Source organism: Durio zibethinus, chromosome 11, assembly GCF_047325235.1.
Source record: "Durio zibethinus cultivar Kanyao isolate XHJ-2024 chromosome 11, ASM4732523v1, whole genome shotgun sequence".
Taxonomy (NCBI): Eukaryota; Viridiplantae; Streptophyta; class Magnoliopsida; order Malvales; family Malvaceae; genus Durio; species Durio zibethinus.
This window is the reverse complement of record NC_143172.1, coordinates 17,490,302-17,507,950: the sequence shown is the minus strand read 5'-3', so window position 1 is coordinate 17,507,950 and position 17,649 is coordinate 17,490,302. Positions and strand designations below refer to the sequence as shown.

General features: G+C 31.3%; 1 pseudogene; it reads right to left on the bottom strand.

Annotated features, from left to right (window-relative positions):
* Nucleotides 1-16,589: 16,589 nt before the first annotated feature.
* On the bottom strand, nt 16,590-17,527 carry LOC111289152 (putative rRNA-processing protein EBP2 homolog pseudogene; annotated as a pseudogene).
* Nucleotides 17,528-17,649: the final 122 nt, after the last annotated feature.

Below are 17,649 nucleotides of genomic sequence, written 5' to 3'. Positions count from 1 at the left end.
AATGTCTTGTATGGTCTCACCTATCAGCTCTGAGATCATGTCCCGACGCTTTTTCCAAAGAAAAAGAATAGAAGGGAAATATTTTCCAGCAGCCATGACCCCATCAATTAAAAAAAAGGCTTTGAAAACCTTGATTTCAGATTTATCTCTGAGCTGAAATAGACATCCCTAACTTTTCTGCTCTCCATTCTCTGTTGACCTTGACAATAAATTTACTCTTCTTCTTAACTCATCAACCCCTTCAGCGTCTTCAACGGTATTGTTGCCATTACAATCATTTCTGTTCCCTTTGTTTTCCTCCGTAGCTGTCTCATGGGCACTTGACACTCCACTGCCCTTCGTTGCTTGTTCACTTCTGTTGGGTAACTGCTTTACCTCTAAATCTTGCTTTATCATTTGTAGATGTCGAGAGAGAAATTTCATAATCTCGATCGAAGTTGGAACTATGCTTTGAACCCATGAAGATCATGAAAATGATCAAATTGAAGAGACAGAAAACATAAAGATTGTTGCAAACAGCTTGGCTGATCAAATCCAGTGTTGAATCAAGCATGTTAGCAAAAACGTAAAGACAAGAAGATGAATTGAGGAGAAGGGCAACAGTAAATCAAAATATCCAATTAATTTTGGAAGAAATGCTGAACGGATAAGTCGTCTAATTTCTTTTTTTTTTTTAATTTTCTTAATTTTTTTTTATTTATAACTTTTTTTTTCTTTCACATGGCTCAATTTATTGTCTTTTGTATGTGAATAAAAAAATAAAGAAAGAAAAGATTGATTGGATATTATTAAAAGATTGATGAAAAGTTACGAAAGTTGGCAAAAAAAAATGACAAAGAAAGTAAGAAGTAAAAATGCAAAGACAAAGCCAAGGTACCCCCACGTAATTATTTCTTTTTTTTTCCTATTTTGCTTTAATTGCAGTAAGAATAAGAGAAAGATTGTAAAAAGTCAAAAGCGATAAATCTATACTGAAATTATTTCGTAACTTTTCAAATACTGATATAAGGATAGCTATTAAATGAACAAATGGAGTGAATAACTATGATTTAATTTTTTTTTAATTTTAGAAAATATTATATTTTTTATATTTGAAATGTAATAGATCAATTAAAATAATAACAAAATAATATAAATATTTTTATATCAATGATGTTTATGATATGAGAAATGTAATCATTAATGTAATTTAAAAAAAACCTATGATGCTTAAAAATGTGATCTTTCCTAATAAAGATCACATTTATTAATTTAAAAATGTGATTGATAATTTAACAAAAATCACTTTTTTTAGTTTTAAAACATGATTAATAATGAATAAAAAGGATTAAATTTAAAAATTATTTAGAGTATTTTTTTATGTAAAAAACGTAATTTTTAAATCTAAAAACCACATTTCATACATAAGAAATGTAGTATTTAACATATAAAAAAAATCATCTTTTTCAACTCCCATTTTGACTTTCATCTAAGTTATCTACATGTTGATTTTTTTTTTTTTTTTCATTTTTCCTTTCCTTTCTTCTTCAGCTAGATACTTAATCTTTGTTTTTTTTTTTTCCTTTTTCACGCCATTTCCTACCCACCTTTTTTTTTCTTTTTTATTTCATCTTTTTTTTTTTCCTTCTTTTGCCCATTACTTGACCATTCTTTTTTTTTTCTCTTTCATTGCAGTTCCACCAAACATTAATAATGTAAGAGATGTTGCATTAAAGGAGGCCAAGATGAAGAACCCTATGATTTGCTAAGTAAGGTTAATTGGTTGGTTCCTTACTAGGGATAGAGAAATGGAAGCAAAATGGAGAAATAAAAAGCTTTATCCTTTACTAAGAATACTTTTACTTTCGATTAAAGTCATTATTGATCCCTTAGACTTTTATCATTAAAAGGTAAAAACTTGTTTCCTATAAAGATAATTGGGAACCATATAGGCGTAACAAGGAAACATTACGTGAGAAAGTAGAGGAAGATCAAAGTACTGTTGTGACAAAAAGGAGTTTCAGCTAATAATGAGCGAAGGTCCAAAGCTTTATGACAACAAACCTAAAAAAGGTATCTCAAAACCTATCATTTTTTTGTTCTTCAAAAGCTCATTTTTTTTTCTTTTGTTTTTAAACCCAAAAAAAAAAAAGTTATCATCTTTTTAACTTTTGTCCTAGCTTTTGCTTCTCAAATAATACAAGTTTATGGGTGTTTGAAATTTGATTCTTTTTCTTATTCCAAAAACTACAGCTCAACTGAAACAATTTCATGAGCAATATAAAGGAAATAATTTTGCTTCAAAATCATCAGGTCCAGCAACATCATATCAAATTGGTCCTTTACCACCACCACATCAGCCTCTCAAAGAATTGTTTGCAAGGCGTTACAAGTTTCCTTAGCCTTTTTTTCCTTGACTGTTAACTTTCTTATAAGAGGTCATTTTTTTTTTTTTTGAAATTGTTTAATGCTTAGGAGTTTAAATGGGTTCTTTTTAATTTGGCTTGGATCTCTTCCTTGGAAAACATTGGTACCAAGTAGTTCATTATATTTGCATATGGTAACTTGGTGAATAACAAATATGGTGTGTAAAGAATTTTGGTTAATTTCATTTTTGCTATATGTTGCCATGTTCTTTCACAGGATACCTTCATTGTTAACTATTGATGTTACAAAGGATTACTTGGACAGATCGTATGTACATTACAAAGGCTATTAGAAACTCAGTTGTGGATCTAAATCCATTTGGTAAAGTGGTCAAACTTACTACTTTTCAACTTTACAAGTTCATTGTTGATGCCCTCAACTAATATAACTCTGTTTTTGAAGTTATTAAAAGTTTTCACCTTTTTTTTTGTTTTGTTTTAATTATTTTTGAATCATTTTGTTTTTCTAGCTTTTAGGTTTGTTTTGCTTGTTCCTTAGTGATATTATCTTGGTTATTTGGCTTTTTTGGATAGATTTTTTTTGCATAGGCTTTTTTAATTACAAGTTTATGATGTTTTAGTAATTTTTTTATGTAGGTTATTGTCTTTAATTTGTGGTGTCATTAGGAGTTGTTAGAATAATTGATTTTGTCACTTTTCTGTATATAGCCATTGTTAGATGATTTTTGTTGATTTTTTAAGTTGGTCAGTTGAAATGAATGTGCCTTTCTATATATGTGTCCATTTCTAATGAACATAGCTGCGTCCATTGGTATCAATTGTTTGCATTACATTTTATGTGGGTTCATGAAAGTTTAATATCAATTGTTTGCATTACATTTTATAATAATGAATTATTGTTTTGGGTTTACAGATAGTCCCTTCATGAAAATGAGAGGGTTTAATTTCTCGTTATGAGTATAATGTGGTAATTATATTTAAGGTTTCACTTAAGTTTCTATTCATGTTTTTTTTTTTTATGGTTATTTTTTTTTGTAGATTATATGTGTACAATATCCTTACTACAAAACCTGTTTTTTCTCTTTCCTTTCCTTCTATTTATGAATAGAAACTTTGCATTAGGTAATTAATATTTAGCATTTTATTTCTTAAATGCTTTCAAGATTTGTAGGTAGAAAACAAAAAGCAAGAAAAAGAATGATGGTACAAAAAATTGCCAATTTGATCTTAGATGCATTGTTGTAGGGTTTTCTTGCTCTTGCTAGGTGCTGCATTACAACTGCTTAGGTCTAGGTTTCTTTTACTCATTGTTCTATCCATTCAATTGCAAATTTATTTTAAACTGATGTATTATTTTATTTTCTTGAATTTGATAATAGTCACGATTTTTAATATTGGAAAAATTCTGGAAACTTTTTATTTTAATTATTAAATTAATGGTATTTTATGTCAAAACTCTTTATCTTTGAAAAATGTAATCATAAAAAAATTTGGATATAGTACAAAATGGCATTCATCCTCTTAGAACATAATGTTTGCAGGGTACATGAATGCCAAAAGAAGTTCAAAAGAAAAAGAATTTATAAATGGATGTTAATTTTTAAATGTGGATTGCAAAAAGAAATTGAATGTGTTACTTAGCAAAGGTTGGCATAAATGCATGTCAATACATATATGGATTTGAAGAATTTATATTTAGAATTCAAAGAATGTGTAAGTTTGGCCACGTTTTACTTTGTATATCCATTTTACATTCATAAGTTTATTCTCAAGATATTTTTTCTTCAAACAAGAGAAAGAAAAATGTATATTTTATTTCAATATAACATGAAAAGAAAAAAATCATGCATACAATAGACTAATTTAAAGATTTTGATTCTTTATCTCATCTCTTTATATTTTATGCTTTGAAAATTTTGATTTGTTAGCATTTCAGCTTATAATTTTACACATATAAATAATTTTTGTATCAAATGAAGCTTAACGCTGAAAGGGGAAATGAATATGTGACACGTGGATGATCTTTGTTATTTTATTATACCTATAAATCATTTGATTCTTTATCTCATCTTTTTATATTTTTTTATAGTTTGAAATTTTAATTTGAAATTTTTTATCTATTTTTTAATGGTTATTAATTCATGTTTTTATGATTAAGATGATGTTGTAGATCATGAGAAGTGGTCAAAATGGTTTAGATGTGATTGTATTTTGCACTTTAAAGATGTAAGTGTAATCTTTATCTATCATCTCTTCTATTAAGCTGAATTGTTTTCATACTTGCTTTGGTGCCTTTGGTGTTCTTAACTTCTCCATTTACAACTTCTGATTTATTAATCATTGATAATTAGTTTAAATTTTAATGCTATAATGTTATTTGCAGTAAAAATATGGTGGAGAGTTCTAAATGAGTTGACTAATAGCAAAATAGAATTGTTTTTCATGTGTTCACTCCAATCTTGATCACTATCTATGAGTAAGAAATGACCATAAATAAATGTTAATTCATTTTTATGTGAAGTACCAATTGATATGTTGATATGTTAGAAGAATTATTATGTTTCTTGAATAAGAGTTTTATAACTTAATTTATAGTTTTTTAAAAGAGAATTACAAACCTGATGTAGTTATTATCATTTTTATGTTGTTATTGTTCCCAATTATATATTTAACTTTTTAAACACATTTTAAAATTATGACTTATTCTTCAATGACAACAGAAAAAATTTTAGACCCGCAATAACACACAATTATTTATTAAAATATTTAATAATTAATATAATCAATCATACCCGTGACGAAATGTGGCCTACCATTAATTTTTGTAACTTCGGGAGTTTAGTTAAGTCTATTTGTAGCTTTGCATAGTTGAAGAAAATAATGAATTAGGATGTGAAGCTTTTGTAGCAAAAAAAAGTTAACTGAAAGGTATAATTTAATAAAAAGTGACAAATGATTAAACATTTTTTATTAATGATTAATGGGTTCTTTTTCTTTAAAAAATCATTAATATATTGATAGTCTTTTTGATGAATGAGAAATCAGATAAGGAAGAGAAGAACAAGGCAAATAAACAAAGGGCTAAAGATCAAAATGAAAATTCTTTTATTCATAAGATGACTAGTGCTTCATTCTAAATTTTTTTGACTTTCTATATTTGTAATCATGTTAATTGAACATGTTGAACTCAAAATTTCAATGCATTATACGAATAAGGTATATGGAAGAATCTATAATGAAAGATGTGGTAGAATAAAATTCAGAATCAAATGAGTACACTGAAACACCAACTACCTCGCATTATTGATTTTTTTTCTCCTTTTTGGGTAACATATGGGCATTATTCTAAAATTTTTTTCTCATTCCTAGCTATTGAGTTCGCTTCTGAGGCCTGAGTAGGCATTGGCTAAACTTGACACAAGGCAAATCCTATGCCTCCAAATATATTTTTCTATTACAGAATGAAAGGTTGGATCAAGCAACAACTATTCTATTAATTGAAAAATAATGGATCTTAGTTTACCATTATGAGTCACATGAAGTAAATTATGCATATTGGATGATTTTCTTCATAAATTCAACCAAAAAAATAGTGACTAATATCATGACTTCAAATTTCCATTACTCAACCAGAATATCAAAAAGATACTTAAAAAGATGAAACAACAGGTTAAAGTAAATATAAAAGCTAAAAAAAGTAGGAAGAAGTGAGAAAAGGTCCTAGTTATATCACATTTTCCTTTTCTTATTTCCTGTAACACTACCTTTATTAAAACCCCTAAGATCATTCATGGTTTAGCAATGTTCTACTTTTTCAAACCTTTCTTTCTTCCAAATCCAAGCTTAGAATTATTGAGCTCCTTATTTTTCATATTCTTATTGTTTATGCCAAGCTCTAATGTGGGGATGGTCTTGGACAGACAAGAGAGAAAAATAGTTAAAGGCAAAGGCATAAAGTATTTCTTGTGTTTGCACTCCCACACGTAAGTTAGAAAAGAGATCAGAATGAGAGAAAAATATGAAATTAGGATTAGGAGAAACCTACCTTAATAATGCCTAGATGTTTGTATTTATAGATGAAAGGTAATGGATCAGTAAGGGACAATAATGATATAGCCAAGCTTATATGGTACTGAGCATGTAAGGCTGAATTGACATATCAAGTCAACATAAATATCCAAAATACCTCTGGCTATGTGCCAGGGGTCCCTAATAGGGGAAGAGACTAACATACCTTTTTTATCACTAAATGTCCCTAACATTCTGTTCCTCTATCAAGCAATTTAAATGTCAGACTGTAGGGTATACATTTAATCTATTTTGTATAGGTCAATCGAGTGAAGGGAGACGATGTGAAATCCTTTCTCTTCTAGTTGAAATTAATTTAGAAGTCGACATTTGGGATAACCAACCATAAACTGTGGTCTAAACTGGTGGGAGTTTGATCTTGTGCACATATTTTAGGTTGAGTGCATAGTTGGCTTCAAGGTGGCCAATGTGCCTTTTGTCTAGAGTGATCTGGAATTACAATAAGAGTTTGTTTAGTCAACATAGAACTTATACATTTTTTTGAAAGTTTGGATTCAAGTCTTCATTTTGAATTTTGGTGATGAACTGAGGCATCAGTTCATCAAGTTGGTTCAGGTTGGGGAATCTGTCGAACCTATCCTGAAAAGTTATCTGATCTGATCAATCTGACTTAGGGGGCCATCTAGTTTGGTTAGCCTGATGGCATTAAATAAGAAGAAATGTAGCTTGAGCGAAAAAATATAAAATGGGAAAGACAAAAAGATATCTTCCAATTTGTGCTCTAACATATGGCGAAATCTAGGCCGCCTATTTGATTTGAGATGTAGCTATATAAAGAGCCATTAGGGCCTTCATTTTTCACCTTTTTGCTTTCATTACTCTTAATCTGACTTAAATTTTTCAACTTCAAAAGCTTTTTGGCATTACAGTTCTTTTTCTTTTCATCCATTCTTACTAACTTTTTTGGTACATACTTTTCATTAAGTCTTCTAGTTTTAGTTATGGGGAAGCTAAAAGTTTTAGGGTAGAACTTAGGAAAGGTCAGCTCAGGGAAGACAACAACGACCTAATTTTATCAATCTTCAGAGGTCATGATTATCAAAGGATGGCATACTAGTTCAACCAATGTCTAAGGAAGGGTAACAACAAAATGATAATAATGCTCAAGCAAGAAGAAAACAGGTCCTAAACATAGAGAAGTTATGTGCTCAGATAGATTTTGAATTAAAAAATCACATCCACCTTCTTGTCCTATATCTTAAGTCAGTACATCTTTTATGGATGACCTTTTTTTTATTTGATTGTTCCCTTTTTCATGGTACAATCTCATCAATTTTTCTTTTTTTATGTTCTCTCACCCATAAATGCTCCCATTTTTACTTTCATTCCTTATCGGTTAACTCTTGTTAAGATTACTTTTTTTCTTAAGGGGTTCCACTTCACCTTTTTTCCCTCAAAATTATGTTGCTCTCAGCCATTGTTTTATCTCGAAATCTTATTCCTACTCAAGATTCAAAGTCTTCTAGCAGTGAAGATTCTGACGATGAGAAAGGTTTTGATGAGGAACAAATGAAAGGCATCCTAGCTGGAAGAAATGACAACGATGAAGAGAATATTTCAGAGCAAGATGAGTTAGGCGAGGTTACTGTATATGCTTACTGTGACCTCAATGTGATCCCTAAAGATGTGATAAGAAAGTTGAAAGGTAAGGCCAATCTCGAAGACTGCCTTATCATATGTTCAGCTCATCACGTTGTACTTTGGTAACAAACTTCTTTTTCCCCAGAGAGGGGTATAGTATATTAATGTCAAACTCCTCATATTAGGTCATTGATAAATTGGAGCCATATGGGCGCTATGTATATTAAGATTCATTTATGGTTGGTATGAGGTTTTCACTTCATTTTTTATTTGTTTTTAATTTTTAATTATTATAATTTAATTATCACTCAGCTCACTTCTAACTCTATATGATACATAATATATTTTATCATTCTTTGCCAACATGTAGATATTCTTTCCAATCTTCCTCTATTTAGAGAATTTTTTTTCATTAAAAGGCACTTTAGTGATAGGAGGTGGTATTACGTAACAACTTGGCCTAATAAAAAACTATTCGCTAATTGCCCAAGCTCTATAAAAAATTAGAAACTACTTTTCTTTTGCCTTTAGAAATAAAAAATAAATAAGGACGGTGAGATCGATGTCGAGGCCTAGGAGATAATAAATAAGCCCAATGTTTTTGTAGATATGCCAGTAGCTCTTTTCGTCCTAGACTTATCAAATTAAGATAAAATAATAGAGTACACTCGTAGGGGAGAGTTTGTTATAGATGCCCACAAGCTGATTTCTCCCGAAGTAATAAATGAAACAAAATACTAGGTTAGGTATGAGGAACCTCATGGGATATTTGTTTTATTTAATTTTTTATCTAACACTTAGCTCAATTTTACAAAGATGTCCACCAACAAAGACTTTAGTTTTTCCTTGTTCAAACACAAACCAAGGCCTAAAGCAAGAAAATTTAGCTTGGGGCCCCCTCTTGCAAGGAAAATAAGGTTATCAACCCCACAATAGGTAGACCACCGAACACTTTAGCCTAACACTTCCTCACTGATAGAAAAACAAAGTTAATAGCTCATTTAGAGCTTTTCTCGATGGACACCCCTTATACCAAAAAGCCAAGGGTCAAAGTCTTCTCTTCTACTTTGAAAATCTTGAGTTAAAGGTGTTAAGGCTTGGCTCGAAAAAAATCTACATGAGATTGGAATACACCCAGACTGATAATCCCATGAAAAACCTCCACGTGGTAAAAAAGATTCTGTAAAGTTGTAGTCCCTCATCTAGATGAGCATTACTTAACTCTAGTTTAGCTTTTTCATTGTTCTTCATTATTATTTTTGCTTAAGTCAGAGCTCATCTTATGTAGTTCATTAAAAACTCCCACTTCAGCCTCTTAATAATACCAGCTAAGCCCTGCAGCATGCCTACCTTGCTATAGCCTACTTGCTTAAGGTTGAGAAAGATATAGGTATCTTGAGTGAAAAGCACAAAGGAGCTCAGATGCTCAAGGTAATATTAGGTCCAGTCTTAATGTGTCTTATAAAAAGAAAGCCAAGCAAAGAAAGAGAATAGACAAGTTGACGGACAAATTAGAGACCGTCCATATTAAGAAGGCCCAGTAAAGTCAATGAGGAAGCAAGTTGAGGTAAAACTTAGTAACGCTCAAGCTAAGATAGCTAGGCTAAAATATGAGCTAAAAGCTAGGGAAAAAGAAAAAAAAGAGCTAAAAAAGAATGTCATCGAAGACTTCAAAGCCTCAAGTGAATTTCATAGGCTTTAATTAAAGTTCTCCAATGATAACATGCTTGCCTTCGAGTTGGCCAAAGATAAAGTGCAATTCAAATTTACTGACCTCAACCTTGATCTCTCTGATATCGATATCAACAATATCATATCAATGCCTTTTTCGAATCAGCCCAAAAAGGAAAAAAAAAAGAAAAGGATGAAGATAGGGCACTAGATACTGAGCTTGAAATTGCTTTTGGGATCGAAGCTAAAATAGACTAGGTTAAGGGCCTCAGGCCAAGGTTGTTGCCGCTACTCCTGATGATGAAGGTGTCATTGCTACTGTTGATGTTGTTAATACATAGCTCTTTTTCCTTTTTAACCTTTTGTAAACTTTTGTTTAGAATTGTTGACGTAAGAGGTTGGTTTTTGTTGTGACCTCGAATAGGAATTACTCTACCAAAACTTCTATCTAAGATAATTTTTTTTGTACTGATTTAAAATTAAATATATTTACTCAAATGAAGTTTAATTTCTATCAATGATAAGTTTAACATTATTTTTTTCTTTACTCAGAGAAGTTTAAGCTTGGTTAACTGTTGTCAAGACCGTCGTGACATAAGTTTTATAAATTTACCTCGAACTATCTAAAATGAATTAACTAGTATTTGATTTGATTAGAAATAATCCCAACTTTAAGTTTGATTAAAGTGATATGAAGATTCACCAAGTATCCAAAAATAAATTAACTTAAGAATCTATCTAAACTCTCAGGTTAAATTTTGTTAGGTTAGTTAGAGTGAAGAGTAAACATGGACGCTGTCAAATAAACATAATGTTACAACTTCATTGATTTTTGGGTTACAAGTTTGAACTCAACGTATCCAAGCTATTGATAATACACCTCTAGTTTATTCACATTTTATGTCCTTTGAATGGTGTTGTCGTTCATGTCCTATAGCTTGTAAGTCATGTCTTAGACAATCTCTTTGACTACATATAGTCCTTTTCAGGTCAAAGCTAATTTGTCACCTCAATCATTAACTCCTGAGGCTTCAACTTTCCTAAATACCAAGTTATCTTTTGAAATGCTCTTACATTGGACCCTTTTGTTATAATAATTGGATACCTTTTATTGATAAGCTACTATTCATGTAGGGCTACATCTCTCTGTTCTTCAATGAGTTCTAGGTCGGCCCTTAAAACATCCTTATTTTTTTTTTGCTGACATTAATTCAACTTTTAAACTTAAAATGTTGATTTTAATGAGCACTACAATTTTTGTTCCAAATGCTAAATGAAATGGGGTTTTTTCTATTGGTACCTTAGTGGTTATCCTCAAGGCCTACAGTACTTTAAAAAGTTCATATACCTACTTATTTTTTACTACATTCAATTTTTTTTTAAAGCTTCTAATATTATCTTATTTTTAGTTTCAGCTTATCCATTGGACTAAGGGTATGCCATCGATGTGAATCTTAGGTTGATCTGAAGGTTTGAACATTATTTCTTGAACTTTAAGTTTTTGAATTATTTGCCATTATTCGTTATTATAGATCGAGATAGGCTAAATCTATAGCTAAGGTAAATGGTCCAAGAACATCCATTTCTGACTTTATAAATGGCCAAAGGCTAATGATAGGAATGAGCTCAGTCAAGAGGATATATTGTATGTGGGTAAAACTTTGACATTTATTGTATTTTTTTACTAGGTCAATCACATCTTTTCTGATGGTGGGCCAATAGTAACTCTATCTAAGCACTTTATAGGCTTATGGTCAAGGTTCAAGATGGCTTTTGCATATTTTTTCATGGATTTATCATAAGAAATAATTTGCTTCTTCCTTATCTACACATCTCAAGTAAGGCAAGCTAAAAAATCTTTTATATAATTTTTCATTAACCATCGTGTATCGAAGAGCCTTCTTCATTAGTATTTTAGCTCAGACTCTATCTTCAGGTAGCGCTTCCATGGTCAGGTATGTCCTTATTGGGGTCATCTAAGTTTCTTTTTCTATTATTTATCCTACGAGCTTTTTTTCAATATTTTTTTGTACCAATTCTTCCACCAGGACTTGATCTACACTCTTTGTTGTTATTTTTGAAGCCAACTTAGATAAGGAGTCTACCAATGAGTTTTCAAACCTTGATTTTTTTTTACCTTAGCTTTCTCAAAATTGAAGATTAGGGCTAATGTTTTATCCAGATATTTTTTAATCCTTTCTTTTTGAACTTTGAACTTTTTATTTATCTGATCAACCATTAATTGGGAGTCATTATGCATGGTTATATATTGAATACTCAACTCAACTACCAATCTTAAGCCAGCTATCAATGCTTCATATTTCATCTTATTGTTAGATGCTTTGAATTTAAACCTCAAGGTATATTGATATTCTCGTCCTTCTGGGCTGATCAAAATGTAACCAGCTCATCCACTATGGTTTATGATCGGTCCATCAACAAAAAGCTTCCACTTTTCCTTGTTTGGAGTTTTTTCATTTTTCTCAAGTTATCCTTTAAGAAGGACTAAGGTAAGCTTTACAACAAAGTATGCTAACACTTGAGATTTCAAGGCTGCCCTGAGCAGTATATACAGGTCAAATTCACTAAGCTTAACTACTCACTTAATTAATCTTCCTAACAATTCTAGCTTCTGTAAGACTTGTCTCAATGGTTGATCAATTAGTATAAAGATCACATGAGCTTAAAAATATGGCCTAAGCTTTCTGACCAATATGAGACCACATAAGCTAATTTTTTTATATTGCTGTAGTTTATTTTTGACCCTATCAGTACCTTACTTACAAAGTAAACTAATATTTACCTTTTTTTTTTTTCTTCTCTGACTAAGATCGAGCTGATGGTCTAGTCTATGGTGGCTATGTATAGGTACAAGGTGTCGTCAGACCTCGACTTGGATAAAATAGGTGGAAAAGATAAGAACTCTTTTAGTTTTCCAAAAAAAATTTTGGCACTGAAAAGTCCACCTAGGGTCAGAGATGTTTCTGAAAATTAAAAAAAAAAAAAAACAAACATCGTTCTACTGACATAGATATGAACCTATTTAAGGTAGTTATTCTTTTAGTTAGTTTTTGTACCTCTTTTATCGAGGTCGATGCTTTCATGTTTAAAATTGTTTGAACTTTTTTTAGGTTCACCTCTATCCCCCTCTTATTAATCATGTAACCTTAGAATTTTTTTGACATGACTTCGAAAGCACATTTGCTTGGGTTAAACTTCATATTATACTTTTTCAAGGTTTAAAGGTCTCTTCTAGGTCTTTCAAGTGCTTAGTCAAACTTTTAATTTTGATTATCATGTCGTCTGCATATACTTTCATATTACAATCAATCTGGTGTTTAAAGATCTTGTTAACCAGCCTATGATAGGTTGCTCATGCATATTTTAATTCGAAGGGCATCACTTTGTAATAGTGAAAGCCTTTCTTGGTAAAAAAAATTTTTTTTCCTTATTGTTCTTCAATATTTTAATTTGGTTATAGCTAGAATAGACATCCATAAAGCTAAAAAAGTCATGTTCGGCTCTATTATCCAATAGTCATCTATGTTGGAAGGGTAAAACTATCTTTTAGGCATACTTTATTTAGGCTGATAAAGTAACACACATCTTTCATTTTTCATTATACTTTTTGACTATGACCAGATTGGCTATCTATTCAGGGTAATAAACCTCTCTGATGAAGCTTGCTTGTAATAGTTTGTCAACCTTTTCTTCAATAGTCCTTTATCTTTCCTAGATAAAAGTTCTCTTATTTTACCAAACTGGTTTCACATCGAGATTAGTGTGCAGTCTATGGACTATTACCTCGGTATCAATTTCGGGCATATTGAACGATGTCATAGTAAAAAGATTGGCATTATTTCTTAAAAGTTGAATTAACTGTTTCTCGTGCTTAAGTTTAGTTTTGATCTACATATATTTTTTAAAGATGTTATCTCAGAAAGGTATAGTTACGAGATCATCTACCGATTTAGGTTGATTTTTAGGTCTTTGATCAGAAAGGTATAGTTACGAGATCATCTACCGATTTAGGTTGATTTTTAGGTCTTTGATCAATTATCTCTTTTTATTCAATCAGGTCAGGATCATTTCCTATAAAGACAAATCCTGACGTGATAATTACTATGGTAATTTGCTGAAATACATGGTTGAATTAGTATGTATTTTTCATTTCAAACTATGTTTTAGCCAACGTATTAGCTTGATCTAGATATCATGTAATTTGTTTGTACCTACTTTAGAGCTTAGTCATCTTCAAAATTATTTCAAAAATTTTAAAAATGGATAAAAAAATGTCTTTTAATCTGAGTTTAAGAGCTTGGAATGACTTAAGAGCACGTTTCCGTCAAGTCAATCTTACATTGTATGTTTTTGCTTTTACTTTGTTGCTTTTTCTCAATTTATGTTGCATGTTTTTCTTCAAAGTTCTTAGTCTCAGTCGAACTACTAGTCTATTTCCCAATCTTCTCTTTCATTATGTTAACGTAACACTATTGTTAAATGGACTAGTCTCCCATCACCTATCTAATTCTCTAGGGTGTTAAAAATTTCACTTTTAGATAGGGAGCTGAGCTTATGAGCTACGTAACAAATTGGTTAGGTTGACTTAATATCATATTATAGGCAAATAGAACATCCATAACCATGAACTCTATGATAGAGGTAACCATCCTCAATTTTATGCCTAGAGAGTTGGTAATTTAATAGTTCTTTTTACTGATACATGCTAGTTCCCAAATCTCATTAAGGTTGAAATGATTGATTGTAGCTTATTTTCACTGTTTTCTTTTTTTTTATGGTGCTGTAGTACATGATATCGATAGAGCCCCCGTTATCAAACAAGATTTTTTTTACTACATAATTATATGCCACAACTATAATTACTATAGCATCATCATATAGGTATTGGATTCCTTCCAAAATTTTTATACTGAAATAGATCAATTCATCTTTCCAATCTTTTTTTTTTGTTGAAGAACCAATTGCCATTATCATTCTTGGATTGAACCTTCATTTAGCTGAGGTTAAGCTCCCTCTAGTAATCACATTAATCATTCAAGAGATTGGCCTATTGTTATCAATTTGACCTTCTTTCCGTCTTGATTAATATTTTCAAACTTTTTTTTTATTTTCTTTTGGCCTACTTTTCCTATCCCTAGTGGGTTCTTTTCGGTTCTATCCATAGCCTGATCTAGCTTGTCCTCATCTTTGTTATTTCATAAATCTTCTTAGCTGATCTCTCCTAATCAGAGCTTCAATCTCATTTTTTAGGTTAACGCAGTCTTCAATTTTGTGGCTTATGTCTATAAAAAATACATCTTTTGGTCGAATCCTTCTTTATGTTATGTCTTAGTGGCTTCAACCATCTAAGCTACGAGATCCTTTCAATTTGTATCAAAATTCTCTCTCGAGAGGTATTCAGTGCTATATAATTTCTTTATCTACTAGAGCTTGTAACCCTATGTCGTCTCCCTATTGAGGCAGAATCGTAGAAATCTTTATCTTTTTTACAATAAAAAAAAAGAGATAAACCTTTCTCACCTTGGTTGTTTCTCATTATAGCTTTAGTATTTATATACTTTTCAGCTACAAGTAGGATGTCGGCCAGAGTCTTAGACGATTCTAATGATAAGGACAACTTCATGTGATACTCTCTATCATTGAGTCTACTTATTAAGGTGACTATAGTGATCGTTTGTTCTAGGTCTTTTACTTATAAAGCTTTTATGTTAAAATGCATAACATAGCTTTTCAAGGATTCATTGCATCCTAGATGGATTGACATTAAGCTCAAGGTTATCTTTTTCGTTTTTTGGCTACTTACAAATCAGGATAAGAAAAAATGGTTGAGTTTTTTAAATGTTATGATTAACCTCAGCTCCATACTGCTATACTAGGATTGAGCTGTGCCCTTAAAGGTGGTAGCAAGGTCCTTATACATCAAAGCTTTATCCATGGTCTACATCATCATGTTAGTTTTATATAGTTTCAAATAATCGAAGGGGTCAAAATTACTGTCATAAATTTTAAGGTCAATATTTTAAACCCCTTGAAAGGTATGGCTCTATCAATCTCTTCACGATGAGATCTGCAAATATTTAAGCTCATCCTTGAAGGCCATTACTTTTGCCTTTAGCTCTTTCTCCATAACTTACATTCGAGCTTTCAAGCTTTTTGTTCAACTGGGGCTCTGTATTTATTTATTTAGATTTTTAGGTTGTGCCATTTGTCATCTTACGGCTGAGGTAGTGACAAGCTGGTTTGTTATGTTCTTCTTCTTTTAAGGCCAATGAAGCTTCCATCTCTTTGTAACTTAACTATCCTTTTGAAGCATGTCTATCGAGGGTAACTAAGTCTAGCACTTTTAAAGCTTGTGGTGAGGTTATAGTCTACAATATTTGTTTAAGGGCTTGTGTCTGCTCAATCAAAGCCTAAAACTACTTCATGGTCAAACCAACCTATTATGGGGCAGGTCAATCCGAATGTTGGCTATGGTGTGTTTTCTTTTTAGCCGAAACGATCATTTTTCTTTCCTTTAAAGATCTTTTCCTAGGTGGCATTGTTTTATGCTTGACTAATAAATAAAAGAACCCCTACCTAGCACGCCAAATATTTGTGTCGAGCTCCAATGCGAAAGTGTTTCTAGAAGAACATGAGAAAAAATAGTTAAAGTTAAAGGCAAGGAGTATTCATTGCATTTACATTTCGATGCGCAAGTCAAAAAAAAGTCAGAAAGAGAGAAAGATATAAAATTAGGATTAAGAAAAACCTGCCTTAATAATACATTGATGTCTGTATTTATAAATGAAAGGCAGAGATTTAATAGGAGATAATAATGAAATAGTCAAGTTGACGTGACACTAAGCGTATTGATTAGTCGTCACAAATATCTTAAATTCCCCTAGCTATATGCTAGGATCCCTTATTGGGGAAGATATCAACATAACTTTTTAACCACTAAGTGTCCCCAACACTTACCTTTTTCGTCACCTTGTTTTGCGATCCCCAACAGACACTATTGGCCTTTTTTTACTTGAGCTCTCAAATGGCTTACCATATTCAAAACCTAAGTCCAGGTCACTATTTTTGCCATCTGCAGGAAAGCCATTGTGCTTTTGTCATTTCTTAATTGCCTCAATCTCTTATTTTATCTGCTTAGCTCTTTTTTTTAACTTATCAGCTTGTATCTCTTTAGCAACTCTCTTGGCCTCTCTCTACTTTCTTCCCTCTTCAGCCTTTTAATTTGTCTTTTGTGCACCAAACGCTTGATCTTCACATTCAGCACGTAGGCATGTGTCTTAACCATCTCTGCACAATAGGTAGAATGCCTTAAAAAAGATAGCCCTATTGACTAAAACTTCTCAAATGCCAAACTAGTCCCCTCCATTCCAATGCTTGTGTATAAAAATCAATCACTCTTGCCAAGTCATCATTCACATCCACATTTTTCTCTTTATCAATATCAAGGGAAAGCTTGTGCATCCATTCAACATTTTTTGGCCATCTGGTATCTTTAAGTTTCTCAAGTTTTTCAATAAAATCATCTCTGTTGTATATAGAGTTCTACGAATAAGGCTCGGTCGACTTCATATCTTCTTCTTCTTATTCTGACTCAAATTCAGACTCTGCCTCACTAACATCATCCATAACATCATCATCATCATCCTCTACATGTTTATCTAGTAAGATTGATTCTTTACTAGGCAACCTAAAACCTACCATCCAAAAAAGGAGAAATTCAAAAAGGTTGCTAGGATTTAAATAGCACTGGGTAATTTTTTTCTCACTATTTTTTATTCTTCACATAAAAGCAATCAAAATCGAAAGTGACGAGGCAAAGAAAATAGCAAATCAAATTTGGTATTTTTTTTTTAAAAAAGAAACTACACATTGAAAGCAAAGTATAGGTCATCAAATGTAGCAAAACATTTTCCAAAACAAA